The sequence below is a fragment of the Ambystoma mexicanum genome, chromosome 4q (assembly GCF_040938575.1).
Source record: "Ambystoma mexicanum isolate Mex_15411 chromosome 4q, UKY_AmexF1_1, whole genome shotgun sequence".
NCBI lineage: Eukaryota > Metazoa > Chordata > Amphibia > Caudata > Ambystomatidae > Ambystoma > Ambystoma mexicanum.
The window spans coordinates 25080249-25095259 of record NC_090928.1 but is presented as its reverse complement, the minus strand read 5'-3'; the positions used below and the strand labels follow the sequence as shown (position 1 = coordinate 25095259).

The 15011-nt window shown below is 42.6% G+C and overlaps 1 protein-coding gene across 7 annotated transcripts in view; it reads right to left on the bottom strand.

Moving 5' to 3' along the window:
* Positions 1 to 15011, bottom strand: part of EDARADD (EDAR associated via death domain) — a 1165333-nt gene that overhangs the window by 764062 nt on the left and 386260 nt on the right. The window lies entirely within an intron of this gene.

Below are 15011 nucleotides of genomic sequence, written 5' to 3'. Positions count from 1 at the left end.
GGCGAGAAATCTTTTCTTAGTATCAGGGAACAAACCCTGCCAACTATGTATTTTCTACTGAAAATACATAAACCATTCAACAATATACCAGAGGCTACACCAATTCTTAGTGGCATAGGTTGGGCCACGGAGTCACTATCAGAATATATCAATGTGCTTCCAGCTCCTCATGTACCAAAACTCAAATCTTACCTTAAAGACATGACAAGTCTATTAAATCTACTCAAGGAATACAAATGGGAACAAGGATGATTGCTGGCTACTTTCGATGTCTGAGCTCTATATACTTCAAAACGACATGATCTTTCAATCAAAACTATTGAATATCTACGTAAAGACAGTTCTGCTTCCCACTATAATCATTGCAAGAAGCTAATAGAAATGTTGGAGCTGACACTAGAGCACAGAAAAATATGTATTCAACAATACTTTCTACCAACAGATTCAGGGAGTTGCCATGGGCACTAAATATGCACGAGCCCTGGCCAACCTCTTCATGGGGATGTTTGAAGATTAAATCATTTACACCAATCTCAAATTTAACAATAATGTGATAATCTGGACAAGATACATAGATGATGTATTCTTAATTTGGAACGGGACAACAGTAAAAATAGAAAAATTCATCAATAAAATCAATCACAATAATTTCAAAATAACGTTTACGGTTGCTTATGATGCAAGGAAAATCAGTTTCCAAAATTTGGAAATATATGTTTCAGATCAACAGCTTTTCACACAAACTTTCAGTAAGCCGACGGAAGTCAATTCGACACTTTATGCTACTAGTTGTCATCAAAAGCAAGTGATATGGAATATTCCAGTTGGTGAATTTCTTAGGGAAAAAAGAAATTGTTTTCACATCAGAACATCTCAATCAGAATGTAACTTACCCTCAGAGATTCAAACAAAGAGGCTATTCAAAATAAGATGTACGAACAGCACTGAAGAAAGCTGAATGCTTAAATAGAAATGATACCTTGATCCAATGAGCGGCAAGGATTACAAATCACTAACAGATGCCAGTGCAGTTCACAACCAAATATTGCACTAATCACCACAAAATCAGGAAAATATTGAAGAAACACTTCAAAAGTATGTTGGCCATGGCTGGCTTGGTGATTTCCTTAAGACAAAGAATGGCAGCAGAAATATATTTTGATGGTTTGAGACCTTAGATTTAAATGGGCAATGAATAGAAGAAGGCACTGTAGGCAGAAACACTGTATGGTTACAACTTTCAGTATTGTTTAAAGCATTATATCCAAGTGAAAATTCAAGTTAGAATTATAAAATGACAAAACAGTGATTCAGTATCACAATTACAGTTAATAATTCGAGTTAATAACACATGTCATTAATCAGACACCTCCACTAACTTTACTGTTGGAGAGGACGGGATATTACTAGCGTTAGGCTGCTGAGACAAAAGAGAAGCACGAAACTGACGCATTAACTAATGTCTTACTATAATGTCCATTTAAACATCTTGGGGCTTCTTTTTGCATTGGAATGAAAGTTGCATATGGAGGAAAAAAAGGGGAAGCAGACTATCTTTAAACGACTAGAACACCCATCACTGATTCTCAGCTAATATGTAACTTCAACACATGGTGCACATTTTACATCACCAGATAGAGCACATGAAAAACTTTTAGTTAATACTGTGTGTAATGTGTCGCACAATTGGGATGCTCAGATTTTTACATTGTTTTGAGGCAGGGGGATTTTACCCAGTTATGAACCACTGTATAAGAATATATTCCACAAACCCCAACAGATTCTATTTTGTCCACAAATTGGGTAAGTCGTTTTACATAATTATCTTCCAAATAATGACTCAACTAACGTGATTCGCATGAAATTTTCACTAGTACGTTGGAATAGATTTGAACAATGCAGATAAACAAGTATACATTGAATATTAATTTAAGAATTATAATTTAAGAATGTCATGGAAACAAGTCTTACATGCTCATGCTACAAGTGGCGTACTCAAATATTCGACAGCTGTAACTCAGCTGTAACGGTTTAATGACCAGGATAAGAACAGCAATCCGAAAAACAGGGTTACTGTAATATATGGCCATCCTGTGTCAAAATAATGACTTTGGCTTTGAATGAGAGGATAGGATACTAACAAAAAAAATGTTCATTTTTTATTTTTATTTTTCTCTTGTCCTTTCAAACCCTTACCCTCGCCAAGCCCATTCCACATCTGTCTCTATCTTGCATAAATGGGTTTTGTGTCCATCTTTGCACCATGTACTTGTATTGCATCTTATTTTGTTTCGATACACATTAAATGTCTGTTTTTGAAAAAGGCCAGGGGCCAAAACACGTGTCAACCAACGAACAAATATAACCAATAAAATGTCCTTAACTGGCACAATTTGTGTGGTGGCATTTAATTGACATATTTCACTCAAGAGTGGGTTTACTCCAAGCCCGCACACAATGTGACAGTGTACCTGTTTCTAAACACAGCCAAGCTAAATTACTGATTTCCTGTCGCAGTAGGGTCTCCCCACCCAAACCCACAACAATGTATAATGTGCCCAATTTACATGTTAGTGTGTTTGAAAATCAGGAAGCATTCATCAAAAAATTGACACTTTGGATAAGGTCTGTAAAAGGGTGCACCTCCATTATTAGAGAGGGTGGCAGATGCAGGCAGCTGAAAATGCCAAACAGCACCTATCAATGTATCCAAATCTTCTTCACAAACAGTCACTTGGTGGATGGCCTGTTAGCTATTGACTTTCGGACTTACCCTCCTCCAGGTTTGTTAGGACAGTTTTTCTGAAGCCCAAGGGCTTAGTTAAACCATACAACTGAGACAGTACAAGACAGGCAAAACAGCATATCAGGTCAAGCAAGACCCAGTGGATGAACTTATACATGTATATCCTAAAAGAAATAGCAAAGTGAAACCAACAGCATTACTTTTGGGAAGAGGGGAACCAATTCACAGGTGAGGAAAATAACCTTATATATACTTTTCAGAATGGTAAAACACATCCAAAGGTTAGTAAGAATTTTTGTAACTGCTCCTTTTTCAGAGGGCCAGTTACCAAACCAACTCTTTAACAAGTAAGTACTTTTAAACACGTATTACATTTCTTAGGCAAAAGGCCCAAACCTTATGTCTTTTCCTATTCTTGGAGCATGAGCGTTTTCAGTGTCAGGAGGGGGGTCACTGGTACTATAGTGTCCAGCAGAAAGGTCAGGATACGCACAGATGTAGGAAAAGTCAGAGTTCCATTGAAAGTCTGTTTAAAAACAGGTAAGCAGTTCACTTTAGAGTTAGTTAGCGTCCAGGGCCTGGGTGAACTAGATGAGAGGACTCCCAATCTCATAAAACAGCCCCAAAAGCTACACAGGAATCACACAAGGCTTAAGGTAAGTAATACCCAGCCAACACAGTACCTCAGCATAGAAGAAGAGTTTGCAGCAGAACGTCTTCAGGATCTACAGCCAAAAACCCAGTTGATGAATTCCTTGTCATGAAGACTGAAGACAGGACACTGGAAGCGAGTTTGCAAGAGGGATCAATGGGGAAGGCTCCAAGCAAGAGTTTCTTCATGGCTGGATGTGGCTCTGTGGTTTTGGCACCCTTTTCAGGAGCCAGGAGAAGACTGACTATCGCTGGTCGAATTCTTGTCGCTAATTTGGTCCAGCACTTTGGTGAGGGGACTTCAAGGACACGATTTGTGTCTCTGGAGGTCCAGCAGGAAGCCCCCAAATGTTTCAGCAAGATTCAGAATTCAAAAGAACATGCACCACCCGATGGCTTGAGATCCCAAGGTATGGGGTATTGCAGACCCGCAAGGATGTAGCATGACATGGGATGGCTCAAAATGCAGGTCTTCTTGAGTCTAGTGGATCGTATTAGCCTCTGGGTCGGGGTCATCCTTTTGGGGATCCCCAGGTCGCTTGGAAGGAAGGGTAACAGCAGCCTCTGGTTACACAGCAGGCTCTCCGGTTGCTGGAAATTGTCTCATCCGGCTTTTATTCCTCTTCGGTTTTGCTTCCAGTGGTCGACTACCTCTTCAGCTTCCAGGATCGGACCTTTATACAGGAACCCAGCCAATCAGACAGATAGGCCACATTCAAACCTCAGGTGCAGTCGTTTCCGGACAGCCAAACTCACAGTTAGAACTGGATTCCAGCAGGCAAGCTGGAAGACAAAGGACTGTGGAGTTGTGCACTCCTTCCTCGCTTCCTGCCTTTCCAGACACTCTGGAGCCTGGGCATGCTGGCTCAAGGTCTCCCGCCGAAGACTAAACCCTCACAAACTAATTTTTCACCCTGACACCCTGACGAGTAGGGGAAGCACCAAGAAAGGACAAGAAACTCGAAAAAAAAAAAAAGACAGAGGCCATTTTGGCAAAATGTGCGTCCATGGGTGCCTTCAATGCAGCTGTGGAAACAGCCCACAGTAAAGGTGCACCAAATTAGTGAAAAGGTTCACTGCTACCAGCCATTTAGGGTAAGCTTGTCCCTGTAATGGTTATTTTACAGTGGGAATGAGAAAGGGGATACACTATCTCCCCAGCACTCCACATAAGGTGTGGTGCGCTGGTTTCACCAAAATAAAGTTTAGAGAGGATAAACTATCCTTTCTATCCTTGGGAACTGTAGTTCTGACAAGGTTAGCCAGATAAAATTAAAAGGGGAGCCCAAATAGCAACCCAGAAATAATAAAATGTATATGGCAAAAAGTTATCAAACAGGATAAAATCAAAAAGGCACTATGGAGAGTCTTACAAATGATACCCATAACAAGAGTAAAAGAAGCTGCGAGTGTGTAAAAACGTTCCCACTCACTGAGGTATAAGGAAAAATAATCCACCAGTCCAGCAAAAAGTTCTGGGGGTCTCGCAAAAGAGGGAGATTTAGCACTAAACTGAAAATCTTACCCAACAGGGTTCTATAAAAACTCTAAGAGCTCTCACGCCAGTGCAGGAAAATATTGTTAATAGCCACGGAACCAGTCAGGGGGTCGATGGCATCCCGTGGGAACTGCTGCCACTACATTCGTAGATCTTCCAATAAACAACAATCCTAGAAAGGGGACTTTGACTATCCCCAAAAAGGGTCTTGAGGAAGTGGATTGACGCATCTCAAGCCCTAGAGGAGCTCTTTTGGTACCCTTGTGTAAACTACTGTTGTGGAACATTGCAGGCATTCCTAAACATCTGAAGGACCCAAGTTGTTGTGAATTTATAAGGGACTACCAGCTCACTCTTTTCCAAGAAACCTGGTCAACCGACGGGGTGGAACTTCAGGGCTTTCAGCCCTTCCAGATCCCTGCTAGAAAGGTTTGTGGGGTAGACCAAGCAGGGTTTGATCATTTGAGTCGATCCCATTCTGAATTAGCAATTGAAATCTTGGGATACTAACTTGGCAGATTTAAAATTAGGAAGGACAGGACCGGAATGGCTCTCATATAGTGGTTGCTGGGAATCTTAATTTTCAAATAGAACCCCTAATACTTCTTGAAGGCCTCTGGGAAGACCAGGATATAGCTTGGAACATTCCATCTTTAATTGCCCCTCACAACCTCGCTGCTGAAGTGGCTCGCTCATTTTACGTGCTAGAACTTAGAAAATGCTTAATGGCCCAAATAAGCCCAATAGTAATTGAGAAACACAAATGTGACCATAGACCTCTGGCAGTCACATTGTCATTTATGCATAGCTCTTCTCTAGCTGATAGGGTTGCGCTGCATAACCAAAGCCATATTTGGAAAATTGCTTCTGGCACTGAAGCAAACAGTGACATGGGAACTTCAGTGAAGCATTACCTCAGAGGCATGGCGCAGCCATTTCGAAGAACTTTATGGAGGAGCATTGGTTTATGGAAACTCCCAGTCCCCAGTGACTTGAAATAGCGATGATAGATCTATAGGAGGCAGTGATCTGCAGATTGGCCTGGACGACATAATCTTTGCCGTTAAATCACAAAAATGGGGGAAGGCATGGAGCCCAGATAGAGTCCCAGACGATATTTTTAAGGACGAGCCTCAGCTGCTGATTTGGGCTCCTGTTTTATGGAAATTTACAGCTTGCATTAATAGGAACATTATTCCTACATCATGGCGCAGTGCCGGATTAGTCCACATATACATAAAAGGAGGGAGAGACCAACCAGCAAATTATCACCCGATCCCGCTCCTCGACATCACTGGCAAGATCTGCACCAAAGTGATCCTCAAACACATCCAGGAGTGGGTAGGCAATCACAAAATCATTCACATTCTCCAGGCGGGGTTTCAAAAAGGCAGGGGCACAGTCGACCAAAGCTTTCGTCTTTTTATGCTAGTGCAGAAATACACCATCTTGAGGAGGGTCAAATGATATGCCGTCTTTGTTGATCTCAAGATGGATTTCGATGGAGTACCACAGGAACTACTTTGGCAGATTCTAAAGAGAAGAAAAATGGCAAGTAGTCTGCTGGCAATTGTGCAATCCCTTTATACTGTGAATAGAGCCGTGGTCCACCATGGGTTGGCTGCGGAGGTTACACCCCAATTAAATTTCTCTGAAGGGTTGAGGCAGGGGTGTGTCCTCGTCCCTCTTTTGTTTTACGTTTATATTTATTTTACAGCTGGACTGTTTAGACCCTCCCAAACTGGGCACTGAGAGATATCCAGGTCTTTTTTTGCGGGTAACGTGCTATTGCCATCCACCACGCTGCAGGGGCTCAGAGCAACCTTAACGTAATTTGTGAAAAAATGTGGGGATCTAAAACATACTTTAAACATTGGCAAACCCAAGTCTATGGTGTTCAAGCCAAAATTTGTAAAACATAAGAGCCTCGACACAAAAGTATACGGCCATGGCTTAGAGCAAGTTACCTTTTATGATTATTTGGGGATTAGGTTTCACGAGAATGGGCTTTGGACCTCTCAAGTAGACAAAGGGTGTGTTAACCTTGAAAAGCATAGTGGTGGGGTTCAGAGTTTTTTCAATCGTCATGATAGAGGCGCTGTTTCCCCAGCAATAGAACTGTGTAGGAAACAGGCACTCACATCTGCCTCCTATGGCGTGGAAATCTGAGGCTTTGTAAATGCCCATGGACAGGAAAAATGTGAAAATAAATTCCTGAAGAGCATTTGTGTGTCCTCCGCTGGGTCCCCGAATGCACTCATTCACATGGAGGTCGATTTGTGCCCCATTGGTGACGAGCTCTCATTAAAACCGGTCCTATACAGGCTAAGATTGTGGTACACGGCAGGTCTTGAATTATACTGCTATGCCTTGGTACATTTGATCAATTTGGAAGGCGGCTTGGGCCTACCACGGGTCAAGCATGCGAGGAAAGTCCTATTTGAATGGAATGAGAATAATCTCTGGATTCTTCCCTTGACTATTATTAAGGCTGCTGCCAGTAGAGTAAAAGAAAAGCTGCAATAGCCCACAATACGAAAAAATGGTGACACGTTGCCAAAACCTGATGCTGGGCCCAAGTTATCTTGAGAACAAGCCAGAATTCAGGTTTGAGATGTATTTTTATGCACGTCCCCTGTATCTCGACTTTAGGATGGGCACGTTATATTTGCATCCTTCACCAAGTCATGGAGCAGAGAAGGAACAGATATGTGTCCCTTATGTAGCTCCAGTCAGGAAACATCACATCACTTCCTATTTTTCTGTATGAACTTAAGTCCACTAAGACCTCTCTATCCGAAGCCAATTCTGAGGGGCTTGTGTCCAGACTAATATAGAAGCAATGATCCTTCTTTGACGAACCCAGGACCTGGTAGTTGTTTGTATGGTGGCCAAATGAATACATCAGGCTTGGATGCTGAGGCAATGGCGTATTTGTGGTCCTAGTTAAACAAATGATGCAAAGAGATCTCAAGTCTTCTGAGTGTGTTTTACTAGCTCATCTTTGCCCAGGACCGCAAGAATTCTCTCCCTGAGTCATTTTTTCATTTTGTATTTGTTTACTGCTTTTCATAACAACATGTTCATATACAAACAAAAAGAAGGAAAAACACAACAGTTGGAGCCTTCACAACGCACCATCCCTGTACTTAAATCTCAAAGCCCCCGGCCCACAACAGCTGACCCATCTAGACTCTCAGTCACCACCACAGAGTCAGAGAAAGAGTCAGAGTTCAGTTCCCAGATATCAACGGAACGTGCATGGAGCGGCATGGTGACTATGAAAGCCACTTCCAGATCATAACAATACGCCACATCTACCAACCATGACGAGACCCAAGGAGCTGCATCCCTCCCCTAGGACATGGCAACCCTCCTGCATGCCAGTACTATTTTTTTGTAGCTTTATTTCGGTTATTCAGCCATAAAAGCACACGTAATTAGAAAAGAAAAACATGAGACAGTGAAATAGACAAGGAATGAAAAAATACAATCAATACAATTAACAGTACTATGGCTGGGGAGACTTATCGTGCACCCCAGGACGATCACCAATGGTTCTAGCCCAATCTGCTCACCAATAATCTGGGAGAACCCTGGTGAGAAGCTTTGCCCAGAACCCAGCCACCATCAGACACCATCAGACAAGTCCAGGCCAATTGTAAAATGTCAGTGGGGCTGGCTGCACACTGCGCACATTCATCTGGCATGGTGGGGTAGTAGCCGCAGAGCTTTGCAGGGGTATTGTAAGTATGATGCATACGCTTAAACTGTATAAACTTCAGCCTAGAGTTAAGGAAGACTTTTTTAATCTGAAGAAGTACACAACACCAGTCTTCTTCCGCCATTTCCCTGCCCAGACTCTCTTCCCATCTTTGCTTAGTGGCCTACCAATCCCATGGCAACTCCAACAGTAGACTATTATACAGCAGGGAAACCAACCATACTGAGCTAGGATAGCGATTTGCAACAGCGGACAAGTGGGAGGTTGCATAGGGAACATTCGAAATTTGGTTTTGAAGTCATTGCGAAGCCTGAAATACAAGAAAATGTCCAGCAGTGATGTTCCCCTTCTTCCCTTCAATTGCTCCAAGGACATAAACACCCCATCGGGAAATCAATCCCCCAACACAGTGATCCCAATTTTAACCACTAATCATAAATAGGCCTTTTCCCTCGTAATTCCCAACCCAGCAACATACCTAGCCGGTATTAGATGGTAATATAATCCTTCCACTTGCAAGCCATCTCTGATTTTGTGCCAGATCACACAGGTAGTGATAACAGTATTCAACAATCCCGGTCTGGGTTTACGAGGCTGCAGTATAACAGTTCTCAACAAATCGCGGGTGACGATTGCCCTCTCAACTTGTACTTGCGGCATGATAAAACTTGTTGCTTACCAAAAGGAAAGATAGTGCACCTAAGCCGCCCAATAATAATGCTCAAAATCGGGAAACGCAGGGCCCCCCTGGCATATTGCTGGGTTAATGTTGTTGCTTCACCCTAGGACCACTAAACACTCAGAAAGAATCCCATTTAATCGTGTGAAGAAAATTCACGGAAGTTACAGGGGTATATTCAAACTCTCTGTGAGCCATGAGGGCATTATCTGTTGCTTTAGCATGGCATCCCATTATGATCCTGTATTGGTTGACGCAATTTTATTAACAAAGTGTATTCGAACCAACTATTCTTATTATCTGAATGTTTTCAGCCTATCATATGTATTTAATAATAATGCTCCTGCTTATGTCATTTTTTACTGTCTTTTAAATATTTTCTAGTATATAATGATGAACTATACTGTGTGATATTGCTTGTTAATGACATTGCACCAAATAAACCAAATTGTTTGTATAACTCACTTAGATTCAAATAATGAAGCAAATGTTTCACTGCTGACTGCCATGGATATGAATTAGCAACTGGGAGCATCAAAGTTATTTTCTAGTGCACTTCTATTGGCTAACCATGGGGAGCAGTATATCTTTGTCCAATATAATAAGAATTCTCTTGATTCTGTCAGAGAAACTAGGCTCACACTTCAATTAAGGGTAGTAGCAAAGTCAGAGACAGCTTTATTTGACTTGCAAAACAAAGATCAGGTAACACATTTCCACTGCACCGGAACAGCTAGCCAAAACCCGAGTAGCTCCTGTGACCTCCTTCTTTATAGGTCACTGTCAGGTGATGAACGAGAAGCCTAACAGGAAAATTCCAGAACTCATTGCCTCTGACCTATATAGTGGCAAGAGGGTCTCCCGCCCCATCAAGTCCATTCACTACACAATGGTCCACTATCAATGCAGATGGCCATGGAACAGATCAAATGATGACTTCCTCTGTACGTCTCTGCTGAAGTGACTTAACATAACTGCCTTTCACAAAGTCCATATAAAGCATCATGTGCTTGACAACTTTCTTGGCACAGAAAAGAGCTATTCAGCAGTTTTTGGGTTCCCGTCTGCACATGACAAATAAACACAACATGAACATTAACCAAGCAGTACCAAGAGCCAAATGTTAGTCAATTATAAAGTACAATTGAGATGAGTCCACTAGAAATAGAAACTGTTAGTTCAGGGGTAAAACAGAAATTGACTGGCATTAGATCAACTGAGCTTTTAGCATAACTGATTAAGAAAGTCATTAGAAAATAATGTTCACCCACAATTGTACAATCATTACCGATAGCACCCAACTCAATGTATAACAGAATCGTGGGTGCACTATTTGAGAAGCATCAAAGTCATTTGAAGAGCATGCAAACCCTCACCTCCAGGTCAGGCACATTACTTGCTCTCCAAATCTCTGATCCACAGAAGGAAGGAAGACCCCGCTGTGCTGTACAGATTTCTTTGGCTGGTTCAAATGCTCCGACTCCAAATCTTGAGGCAAAACTCCTAGTGATTCTGCCTTGCCTTTCCAAAATCGTCTCGCCAAGCCCTTTTTTGGTGATTTCGGTATTTCGCCATTCAATGCCTTCTAACGTTTTCTCCTTCATTAACATCAACTCACTCCAACTAAGACTAGTAGTGATATGTGAGCCCTTTCATCAACTGATAGGCAGAAGTCCCACCCTCCCGGAAGTCCCGCCCTACCAGAAGTCCCACCCTCCCGGAAGTGATGTCATGTGGGGTCCCCCGGAAGTCCTGCCCTGTGAAAGGACTGTCGCTGGAAGTGAGGCAGTGTGGGTGAGCCATAATTCTGGGCCTAGCTGTAGTATTTACAGGGGATGTGACATCACAGCAGTGTCCCGGCCATGCCTCCTACCTCACATCTTGGAAGTGACCTCGTGGGGGTCCCCCAGGAAATTTTGCATGGTTGGAATGCCTAGCCTGGATGTAGCAAGATGTGTTGCACCTGGAATGTCCACCTTGTAGGTTGTGGGTAAATGGTGTGACTATTTTGACCCGGTAGTAATTTGTGTAAAGCCCTGTTTGTGTATTGTTTGCACCGGTTTAGGGGGTGTGAATAGACATCGGCAAGGGTGTAGATGGTGTGTTTGACTCTCCCCAGGTATGTTGCCAAGACCCCAGAAGTGGGGTAAGGCGTTTATAGGGTGCTGGATGATGCAGGTATTAACCTGTGATGTTAGGGGGGCGGTGTGGTGCACCAGGGGCGCTGTGGAGATGATGTAGTCATATGACCTCCCATAGGGGCAGAGTGAAGTGTATACATACAGAAGGAGCTCTGGAGAGTGGAATTCAGCGCTCCTGAAGACTGGGCTAGTATGCATGTTGAGACCATATGCTTGGACCGTAGTTCGAACTATACAATTATTGAATCAATCTTCAAAAACGTGTTTGTTTTGGTGCATATAGTGTATTAAATATGCTGGTCAGTATGGCTATGTGTTGTGTGTTTATTTAGTAATAAACAGTGTAAAATCTTTCTTATACAGGCCCAGATGATGTAAACAAATGGTAATTTGCTAGCTTAAATAGATGTTTAAAAAAAAAAGGAAAACATGTAGCAAATGTTGCAGGAAGTGTGTTAAAAGATTCTAGGTAGTCAAAATGTGACGGATCTGTCGCGCTCCTGCCAAATGTATATACAGTGTTACAGTTAACAAAGCCCAAAAGTCATGTGTGGTTGTGTTCCAAAGAATATCATCAGTGTCTTTATTGATGTAAATTATCAGCCGACACGTGTTTCGACATTCGTCATTATCAAGGCAAAAACTTGCAAGCTATTATCCAATCCCAGATATGGATTGTGCTGTTTACAGTAAGACCATAGATTTAAGTTCAAGGTCTAAGCATCCAATGAGTGTCAAGAATGTCAAAAATTGCGCGAGAAGGTGTTATGTTCTATTCATATCTGAAAGACATCGTGGATCGTGTTTTACCGCCATTAAGCGTTTTCGTTATTCATTTTCCTGTTAAGAGGGGCTAGATCCCCGCACAGATAGGAACAGGACGCATCTGTGCGGGAATTGGATAATCTGTCACATTTTGACTACCTATGTTCTAATTTTAGGAGTTTATGGGTGCTCCTACTTTGTGACATTGATCACGCAGCTTAGCCCTTCACTCTGATCTATTGGAGTGGACAAAGCGCACAACCTTTGGTCCTTTTCCCATATTTGCATCCTGTTAAAAGATTCTGGTCGGTATGGCTATGTGTTGTGTATTTATTTAGTAATAAAGAGTGTAAAATAAAGCTTGATATTTATACTTGGTTTTTATAAGAGACCTGTAAAAACAAATCAATAATAAAAAATAAAACTGAAAACATGTAATATGGCAAAGGAATGGTAGCTTGTGTACCTGGATTGTGAATCCTATTCATGTGTTATTTTTGAAGGTCAAGTTTTTTTGTCATAAGCTTTCCTTGCAGAGACCTGACGCACAGTATTTCATGCAAAGCATGCGGAAAAGCGCGTGTCTACAAAAAAACTTTGTTGAGGGGACGTTAAGGTTAAGTTGCCCTAACAAAAACCTGTACACTTCACTAAAAAAAAACTTTCCACCTCCCCTTTATACTTCAAATTAAAACCAAAAATCCCCTGAAATTCGACAGTTATGGTAAACTAAGCCCCCAACCCTGCCACCACCCCTGTGCACTGCTAACACTAACAGCCAGACCATGCAAAATGTCATCTCAAATATCAATGATGACATCAATGACATCACTTGTTTAGCCCCTTTCTTTTCCTTCCCTGCCATACATATATATGTACATTCAGTAAAAAAAGTCACTAAAGGAATGTTATACTTCACAGTGCAACGAAACACCACTGCACATTCCCCCATTATAGTAAGCTAAGCAACCATAACTCGCACCATCTGCGTGCATTGCTAACACTACCACCCAGGACATCAAAGATGACATCACAAATATCATTGGCAAAGTATTGTGGAGTGTAAAAATGTAATTTCACACATCCCAAACAATAGGACACCTCAGGAGTTGCTGTGTAAAATGTGTGTACTGCTTTGTAGGGATGAAGGCGGTCACAAGGCACACCCCTGCACCCTACAAAAGGACACCCCCCCCCGAGCGCATCTTCATTGTCCTTCTAGCTATAGCAGATTGAGGTGCATTGCCTTTACTGCTGTAGTGACCAAAAGGAAACTAATCGGTATGGCTTGCATGGCTGCTGTTGGGTTATTAGCCTCTGCACCATCCCCAAACCCGCCACCATCACCACCTCACCAAGGGCCTGACGAGAGATATATGGGTGAGGATGTAGAGATTGAGGAAGAAGAGGAGGAAGAGAATGAAGTGGAGGAACTCCGCACTAGGAGCACTCGGCGGGAGTCATGGGTGTGGCGGTTGTTTTCCGTTTACGGGAACGTACCAAAAGCACATGCGAACCTGGTGAAGTGTAACCAGTGCGATGTGGTGTTGAGTCGCGGGAGATTTGGAGCGTACAGTTTTGGTACGACAACCATGAAGCGACACCTCAGTTCGTTGCACACTGCGGACATTCGCAAGGTGGTGCCATGTGAAGAGCGTAGTTGTTTGAGTTCCTCCACAGCATCCTCGGAATCCGATCCTCCCACCACAAGAGACACTCCTGTGGGGGAGCGCCTCCCTCCAGCTGCTTCACAAGCCATTCGCAATGCTGTGGACCCTTACCTTTCAAAGGTGACAGTAGTGTGCACGTATTGTGATGCAGTACTCTGCAGGGGGAGAGTTTTCGAAGTGCTTTTGAGGTTTCAGTCACTGAGCACCAGAAGATTTGCTCCTTACCTAAATAAATATCACCCTTAATATTTGTCTGTTCAGTTGCCCTTTCTTATCCCCGTGGCTGGTGTCCCTTCCTTACCCTCCTTTCGCCTCTTCTCCTAGTGTGGCGAGTGCTGTTAATCAATGAACGTAAAAACAACAAAAATGACAGAAAAGGCTCTTTTCAGAGCCGCCTTTCTCAGTGTAACAATAGAACTATGAAGTGAAGGCCGTAGACCCCTGTGGAGTTCAGCAAAAGTTTGCGGACAGTCGTAGAGGGGAAAAAGGGAGGGTGCAAGCGGAGGAAATGCAATAAAGTGTACGTTGGGAGTAAGTGTTGGCTCTGAAAAGAGCCTGTTGGTGGTGTGTTGTGTGGGTCAAAAACAGTGGATTGGGGAAAACAGATTGTCAGATAGGTTAGTGTGATTACAAAAGGCGGCGCAATGCATTTTATAAATTGTGAAGAAACATCTGATTGCCAGCATATGTGAGGTGGACTCCATCTCTGCGGAAAATGAAACTGCTACGAAACAAAATGTTTTCATTGGGGAAAGAGGACATGCCAACATCTCTTAAAAAGGCACACACAGCCTTATTCACATTGCGTCTCGCTTTCTCCATTTGTGGACCAAATGCAGAAGAATGCAACCATTTTTGTCTTTGGGCAATACGGGAAAAAAGTATTTGACAATTTGGAAACATGTCCATGAGCTTCGCAAGTCCTTCCTTCATGGCAAATTGTAAAGAAATTCCAGATACATGGCCTAAACTGTTTCCTCCACAATGAATGATGAGTATATCTGGAGGACGCTCTGTCTGTAAAGTAACACAAAGAGGTACCAAGTCCTGCCATCTCATGCCACGCACGCCATGCCAGTGCGCTTCCGCATGTGGAAATCTGAGATTTGTAGATAAACTGCAGCTTTCTGCATGCAC